General features: G+C 30.0%; 1 protein-coding gene across 1 annotated transcript in view; it reads right to left on the reverse strand.

The window, feature by feature from the left end:
- Positions 1-2,396, reverse strand: part of LOC123264461 (choline O-acetyltransferase) — a 58,934-nt gene extending 56,538 nt beyond the window's left edge. Inside the window, exon 1 of the mRNA XM_044727772.1 lies at positions 2,311-2,396. The gene's annotated coding sequence lies outside the window, so the exon portion shown is untranslated. The remainder of the gene's footprint in view (positions 1-2,310) is intronic.
- Positions 2,397-9,184: the final 6,788 nt, after the last annotated feature.

Raw genomic sequence — 9,184 nt, forward strand, 5'->3', positions numbered from 1 at the left:
ATAAACTATTTACCGCAAAAAAATTTCATTTTTTCAAGTAGGCCGAAACTGCTTATACGTTTGTAACTTCTTAACAATATTGTTAAGAAAGACCTTATTTTCAAATCCAGATTTCTCGATGTTTTTTTTATGTAATTGCATTGTTTAAAATTATTTTAGATTATTTATAGTCTAAATAACCATATAATATTTATTTATACTTTATCGAGTTAAAATTAATTTTAAAATAGCGGATGTCAATGATGGGGACCCAAAAATTAACTTGCGTCAACTAACGACATAGGCCATAATGTAAGGTAACCTAACCCCCTCAACATACATATCAACGTATTAATGTTTACATACTGTCATGTGATTTTATAAGAATCAAAGTATTTGAGACTAGAAAAAATTGCTAAAAAAGACCTGGTAAAAAATATAGAAAAGCTAAGTCTTAAACGAATTTTAAAATAATTAAAATTATTGATAGTTTTGCATTAGTTAGTAAAAATGATTATTGTTAATATAAATTTAACTGTAATAAACGATCTGTCAATAATAGGGTCAATGGTATGTCAATAATCGGCTCTTTGAATTTTTTGCGCTGTCAATAATACATACATTCGACCTGTTGGTTTTCAGTTGATATAATAATTATTAAATATATTGCTATTAAAGTTAATTATTTAAATTATAAAAGTAAAAACAATGATTAAGGTGTCCTATAAAAAAAAATGACAATACTGATTTGAAACACGATAAAAAAATTTAAATATTCATAATCACTCTCATAGTGTCAATAATGAGGGCTTTTACCTTACTTCTAAAAATTATTAATTTTTAAAGCGATAAGGTAAAAATACAAAAAAAAAATTTTTGACTCATTTTCATGGGTGTCAAAAATATCGAACAAAGAAAACTTTTATTGGTCAAGCTCAAAAAAATTTTTTTTCGCCAGAAACTCACATTGAGACCTTTCAGTTAGCAAAAATCAATATATAATGGTATTACTCTAAAAGTAATGGTAATGAGAAACAAATATAATTAAAGGGTCGTAGTCGGGTAGCGTAGGGCGTTTGAAACGTGGAACGTTTACGGATCCATTGGTTAATAAGCATGATCAAGGTTTTTGTAAATGAAGACCCGAGAATAGTATATAAATATACATTACTTGAATAGAGGAAATGATACGGCGTACATCGGCATTGGACTTCAAAGGGAAGAGAGTGTCGCTAACTAAACGCACGGGGTAGAGAGCAAACGAATACTGCGGGGTTACTAACTCTGTATGTTGTTGTTGTTGTATGTATGTGTGGTATTACTACCATCACTACCACTAAAGCAGACGGCAAAAGTTTGCCATTTCCAATCCAAGTCCATTTTGATGATTAAGTGTAAACTTGTGAAGTTGTATTCCAACTTGTGAAAGGAGCTCGGTAAATAAACGGCTCTTTTACGCACCCTGATGCTTTTACATCCATTCACAAATATCATAAAAAAATAAACAAATAAATACCAGATGGATAAATATATTTGTTCGATTAAATAAACTTTTGGTGGATGGGAAATGTTTTTTCAGGAAAGTCAGTATATATGATAAGTTTTTTTTTTTGCCATTTCAATTACTTGATAAACAACCCGGAATTATTAGCAGAATTATAGCCTAGAGCAAGCTTAAAAGTGCTCAGAAAAAGATACTATGTTAAATTTTCATGTGGAATTTACGCAGAAAAAGTTTTCTTTGTTACATAATTCATCCCTCATTTTCGGAAAATTTTACGCCTAACTTCAACTTGCGATATCTCGGCAACTATTAGTCGCAAAAAATTTTTCTGAAGCTCGCTTTAAAACTTGAAGTGTCTACTTTTAACCTTTTTGATCTAAAAGTTTGTAAAAAATTTTTTTGAATCTCATTTTTCTAAAAAACCGAAAAATCAATTTTTCGAAAAATTCGTTTTTAGCTCATAAAAAGGTTAAAAAATTTTTTTTCACAATTTTGGTCCTTTTTACCTTCGAATACGTCTTTTAAGCTTTAATTTCCTTTTTTAAAATTTTTTTTCCGACCATTTGTCTCTGACTTATAACGGATCATCCAAAAGATTTTTACATCACACTACTAAGTACATCGATAGTTTCTGCTTTTCCAATTACTTGATCAATTTTCTGAAACTCTCACCAAGCGCGGACACTTTAATGATCTTAAAACGATCAAAAAAAAAAAATTTTTTTTATATTCCTGACATAAATTTTAATGTGAATTTAACGATATGAAAGTTTTCTTTGTAACAAATTTTATGAGTGCGTAAATTCAGTGAAAAAAAAAGTTCTTACCGAGGTAGGAAAGGGTGAAGTGTCTCTCGAAAGACTGCCAAGGGTAGTAAGAAGGCGTCTTGGTGCACCCAACACAGAGTCTCGCCATCCTTCTGTAAAATAATTCAGAAAATGAATAAATAAATAAATAAAATTGTTAAGTTGAATATCTAGGTAACATTGGAGAAGGTATGGACCTAAATTAACGGGAAAGTTGGTGTAACCTGATGCTGGAAAGAGAATGAGAACACTGGATAACTCAGTTAGGTAACTAACGTGCAGGGGCTGAAGGGTGGAGAGTGAACACGCTGTAAGGGGGTGAGAAAGTTAACGTTGTTGTAACCGCACGAGGGTTTAATATTGCTATGCTTGGATTAAGTGTTCTATCTCCAAAATTTCTAGCTTCATCCTCCTCCCGCTTACGGGTATCGTTATTTCGGGGTGTTCATTTCTTGATGTCTTATGTCTTAAGCCCCGTTTACTTGTATTGCTTCTGCTGTAGGTGTACTTTGCTGTGGACTGGCGAAGGCTCGATGGTGTTGATGCTGGGATAACTAAGAAGAAAGAGAGAGTGACTTACGAGGGCGAGTTTCATTAAACGGCCTGATGACAGATCACCTCGTTCGAACTATCTCGGATATTTGGGGGTTAATGCCGGGTTTACACGCTCAGATTTAATGACATTCACCGTATTATCGCTTGACATTTAGAGGCGTTTTAATCATTTTATGCTCGTGTTAAATTGATGTAGATTTCTTTTTTTTTGGCTGAATTTTAGTGAGCGTATGGAAATATGCTTTGTTATGGATGATGACAATCTTAGAGGAAATTTAATTCAATTGAATAAGCAAACTCGTGCTGAGTATTTATTATGGTTCAAGAAAGTACACAGAAAAAAAGATTTCTTGACTGGAGAATAAAATTCTTTGCTCAAGTAAATTTTCGGGTGCCCGAAGGAAGACCGAAGTTGTCTTGGCCAAAGTAAAAATTTTTCTTGAAATTCTATTCTTGGTGGAAGTCATTTTTCTTAATTCAAATTATCATAAATACTTGATACAATAAATTTTTATATTGGATCAAGATTTTTAGATACTTTAGGGAAGCAGCGCCACCTACTTCAGCTGAGAAAAAAATTTTCTCATCGTGAGAAAATTTTTCTCTTGAATATTTGATACCCATTTTAGATTATTTTAGCGCGCAATTATACATATTGAATGAAAAGAAATAATTCAACATTATTTAATCTTCCCATTTGACATGTTAGTCAATAAAAATATTAATGAAAATTTATTATCGAGATATTTAATTTTTTGGAGCAAGAGAAAAATTTTCTCAAGACAATAAAATTTACTTCTATCAAGAACTAAATTTTTTGGAACAAGAGGCTGAATTTTCTCAAAACAAGAAAATTTTCTTGACTAAAATAAATTGTCTTGGATCAAGATACGTATTTCTTGAAGCAAGAGAATTAATTTCGTTGGGATAAGTGAAATTTCTTGTGTCAAAAAAAAATTTTTTTTTCGCCCAAGAAAATAATTAGCAAGAAAAATATTTTCTTGGTTCAAGTGAACCATTCTTTCTGCGTAGAGAAACTGTAAAAGTTGTCGGAATTTTTCAATTTTATTAGCTTCTAATTGTGACTTTAAAGTTACAACCTCAAAATAATTTTTACAAAGAAATTATAAAATTTAGTAATTACAATCCGACACTGTAATTTTGTTTACAAATTTCTGAAGCCTTACCAACTAAGTCGTTATTTTGTTTCTTTTTCCAACACCAGAAATTTTTATTAAAACTATAAATTTTCCAGCATTGAAATCTAAAATTGTTTAAATAAAAGAGGGGATGACACTCGAATCCTTGTTGGTAACAGTTTTTGCATCCTCGTTGGTAAAGTAACAAATATTTATTTGTTCTGCCGGATGACGGACTTGAACACTCGACCTCTTGATTTTAAGACACATCCTCTAGACACACGGCCAATCCACAACAACAAAACCAAACAAGTTATTCTCGTATTTAAACGATTTACTAACAACCTTTAAATATTACAATTTAAAATTAATAAACTTAGAATTTTACTTTTAACATTTAAAGTTTTCTAAAACTACTTCCTCCATAATTAAATTTATTGGTTAGTGTAGTAGTAGTAAATTCTAGCAACAAAAAGTGTAAGAATTCTAGTGTAGGCTGTAATACTTACCAGCTTTTTTATAAACCTTCGGCTTTTACTAGTTCACAGTATAATTTATATTATTTATTAAAGTTTAAAATATTTTATTAATTAACCAAAAAATATTTCACCAGGAAATCTTAATGCTTAGTTTCATTTATGAATTAATAGTTCCCGAATGAATGCTCCCAAAATAAAATCTAAGTACTGCTTTCATATTTCAAATGACTAATAATCCACTTTAAAGTTGTTAAATTTACAATTTTTTATTGAAAAATCTCGCTAAAAATATTTAAATCTCTAAAATTTGAACTGTAACCTCTAAACTTTTCTACGGACAATTTTTACTGCAAAAATTGTAATTTTTTAATTGCTCTTTTTCCGTAAAAATTTTTTAATCTTCATTGACTGCATTAAACTTTTGAATATATTTTTTCCTCAGCTGTTTAATAATTCAAGTTGTCACTCGCGTTATCCATTCTCATAATTGTACAAGTCTGACAACACGACTTGCATTTTAATGAACTGTCTTAATTCATCTAATTTTTTATGCTTTAATCTCATCTGTCGAAAAAGAAAAAAAGGACTGATAACTGAAAGAATAATTTAATTTCACTAAAAAATCCTTTTAGTTCCATCAGCGGCGGTAAATAAATCACAATTAAATAATAAATTGAGGATGAATACAGTGTTTATATAATATACTTAGAATAGCTCATTGTGTGCAATGTCTACAATGGGGATGACTAGAATTTCGGAAGTAAAACCAGCGAGGAATGCGTTACCCCACGTCCGGCCACTATCCCCTTGGTGGTTACCCTCGCAAGACAGCGGAGGGGTGAGAGGAAGGGGGTTACGAATTACCTACCCCCTTTTATTAACTTACGTAATTGAGATTTATTAATACAGAGGCCACGTAACGCTCGTTATACATTTCTGAGAGGGTGACTCTATTTTGCTATTGTCCAAGCTTCCCTTCATTTTTCACAAATTTTCAAAGCTAACCGCACAGAAAAGAAGGTTAATTTGGACCAAGAATATTTTTTAAAATTTATTTTTTGACTAGAATAAGTCTTTTTTTTTAATTTAATAATTTTTTTTTTTAAATTAGTAGGATTTAAAGAGTTTAATTGAGAAAATATATTTTGACGATTAAACGAACTTACCTAAGTGAAGTTCTATCGTAATTGTATAAAGCGCCTCCTCCGAAAAGATCACCAAACGTAGTACCCTGACTTTAGCCCAGAATGCCACAATATTTGAAGTAAGAAACTTAAAATATTGAAGTTACTTACTTAACTCTGGTACGGTATTCAGATATCTCGATTTTCATTATTTAAAGATCTACCGATACGTCTATAAAGGACTAAAAATTTTTTAGTAAGGGTTATTATAGGGTGGGACTGATCTTTTCGTAGGTAAGTTCGTTTAACTTAATTGTCAAATTGTATTACGCGCCTCCTCCTCAAGATCACCAAACGTAGATATTTAAAGACAAGTATCGGAAGAAGTAGGAAATAAATTTTTTTTTTTTTAATAAAAAAACACTTGAATCGATAATTTTAATATTCTAAGCTTGAAAATATTAATTTTTTTATAAACTGAAATTAAAGGAAAAATTTACCCAAGACTGGACTCGAACTCTGATCGGTCTGCGCTGTTAAGAAATAGTGATACTACTTAACCATCACAGCGTTTGCGAACACGGTTAGAATCTGTTGATATAATAGTAATTTTATTTCAGCTTTTAAATCTACAGAGAAAAAAAGGTTAACTAACGATGAAAATTTTGGTCTTCGAAAATTTGTTTTTTGACTAGAAAAGCTTTTTTCAGAATTCAATTAATTTTTTTTTAATTACAGGATAATAAAACTTGAATTAAGAAAATAACTTTCGACTGGAAAAGAATTTACTCTTAAATTGAGCTAAAAATATTATTATTCAAAAGTAGGAGATTTGTTAATTTAAGAAAATATTCTTTAAACTTAGTAAAAAAAATACTTGAATCGATAACTTTAATATTCTAGACTTGAAAATATTATTTTTTTATAAACTGAAATTAATAGAAAAATTTACCCAAGACCGGACTCGAACCCTGATCGGTCCGCACTGTTAAAAAAGAGTGATACTACTTAGCCATCACAAGATTGTTAATACACAAGTAATATGTAATTTTTTCGGCATTTTGAGGCGGCGCTACTGTCAAATTGTCTAAAGCCAGAAGCATAATTTTCTTGAGATAAATTTTTCAGTTTTGGAGAAAGTAAAATATTTTTTGCGTAAAGAAGTTTAATTTCTTAGTCGGAAATATTTTATGCTTAAATAAAAAAATATTTATTAAAAAATAATTTTACTATTCGAAGCTCTTTTGAATAAAAATTTTCAATATCAATTCACTTGAATCAAGATGTTAGTAATTTTTAACAAATTTTCTTGATCCAAGCCATCTTATCGTCTTGAATTTTCAATTTATCCATTTTTCCACTAACATTTAACAGTTAAAAACCTCGCTCCTGTCATTCAAATTTCAACTATAAATATTTAATTCACGCTAATAAAAAATAATAGCGCAGGGGTTAAAATCCAGCGTCTTTGCGCCGGAATTAAACCGAAATAAATCATAAATATTAAACGAGGCCTTCAGTCAGGGATTACGAGGGTCCCGAACTGTCAGCCCCTATTTCTCATGTAAAAAACTATTTTTTGTCACCATCAGTAGATACACTTCTCTTTTTTTTCGCTCCGCAGTACGATTCTAACTCTAATTCCACTTCATCCCTTTGAATTTTTCATTTTGAATTTCAGACTCACTCATGCCGATAGATTCTAAATAAAGACGGAAATGATTCCGATCCTCCGCGCCGGACAGGAAGAAATTCATGCTAACGAGGACTGTCACTGAAGATTATTTTAAACCCCTAGTATTTTATACCCGGAATTCCGGTTTCCTGATATTTATAGTCAATTGTCCGAAAATTCTAATAATTTCTCCGGGAAATATGTGCTCTAAGGGTAAGTAGGACTCTCAAAATCTAATATATAAAATTCTCAGAAGTTAGTTCTGAAAATTGCCGCTAGGTGGCTTAGCGCTGATTTAATTCTCGCACTCAAAACGGTAAAGGGATTTAATATATTCCGATAAAAATTTTTTCTCTTTTTTTCTTTCTTGTTTTTCTTTTATAATTGAAATAAAGTATTGAAATTGAAGTAAAGTAAACCATCAGACCTAGAAACTTGAAATTTGGTAGGAATATTACTTTTGCCATGTAGAGGTCAGCTAAGAACGGATTTTAAGAAATTCCTCCCCTAAAGGAGTTTGCGGGGGCGTTAACAATAAAAAATTCCAGTTTTTAAAATATAGCTCCTATCCACTCCAAATTTGATAGGATTCTTCTGTAAGAGATGTAGAAATAGTTTATGAACGAATTTTACGATATTTCATCCCACAGGGAATTGCAGGGGTGGGTATTGACAATGAAAATTTTTAAGTTTCACACTGTAGTTCCTAGAGACTCCAAATATGGTAGTAATTTTCTATAAGTGTTCAAAGAGTTCATTTATAATTTTTAACGTTAGATCTTTCAGCGTCCGAATTTAAGCGAATTAGGGTGAATTTGTGTGAATTAGGTTTCAAAACTCTCATAGAGTTCATTTATAATTTTCAACGTTAGATCCTTCTGTGTCCGTATTTGAGCGAATTAGTGCGAATTAGGTTTTAAAATTCTCAAAGAGATCATTTTTAATTCAAATGCTTCGAATATTCGATTCGAATTCAAGGCGAATAATTCGTAAATTCGAATATTCGCACACTCCTACTTTTTTTTCTAACCCTAATATTTTCGCCGTAATATCAAAACTTAAAACCATCAATTTTAAAATAAAAAAATTGAATTAACAATAATCTATACTAATATTATAAAGAGGTAAAATTTGATTGTTTGTTTGTTTGTTTGTTTAAATTGAATCGGCTCCAAAACTACTGAACCGATTTAAAAAATTTTTTCACCGTTGAGAAGCTACATATCTCCAGGTGACATAGGCTATATTACATCTAGGCTATAATTAATTTAAAAATTTTTGTTAAATACCCGTGCGAAGCCGGGGCGACCTGCTAGTTATAATTAAAAGAAAAAATAATTATTTCACAAATTCAAATTTTAAAAATAAAAACAAAAAATTTGAGGCGAAGTAAAAATAAAAAATTATTAAAAATAATAATTTTGGGAAAAAATTAAACTAATTGAAATTTCGAAAAAAAAAATTAAAATTAAAAAATTCTAATTTTAAAACAAAAATTCAAAATTAAAAAAAAAATTAATTTTCACAACACAATTTTTTTTTTCATTGAAAAAAAATGAAAATTAAAAAAAAATTAATTATCACGAAAATTCAAAAAGTTTATGCACGCTGAGAGAGAAATCTGGTTCTCTAAACTAGAAAAATCTAGTTAAATATCATCACCATTATTTAATCGAAGTTTTTATACCTAAAATTATTTATTATATTGAACCGTAATACATAATTACACAAACTATTTTCAGATAAATATATGCTTAATACTTAGTCATCTTGATTGACTTTACCTCAGAAAACAGAGAAAATAATTCGAATAGCCCGGACCGGGAATCGAACCCGGATCTTTTGGTTACACTGATAGAAAATTTATGTTAAATTAACTCAAGAGATATTTTCTTGATCTAAGAATTTATTTTGGAAGACAAA

This window comes from Cotesia glomerata, linkage group LG4 (genome assembly GCF_020080835.1).
Source record: "Cotesia glomerata isolate CgM1 linkage group LG4, MPM_Cglom_v2.3, whole genome shotgun sequence".
In the NCBI taxonomy this organism is placed as follows: Eukaryota; Metazoa; Arthropoda; class Insecta; order Hymenoptera; family Braconidae; genus Cotesia; species Cotesia glomerata.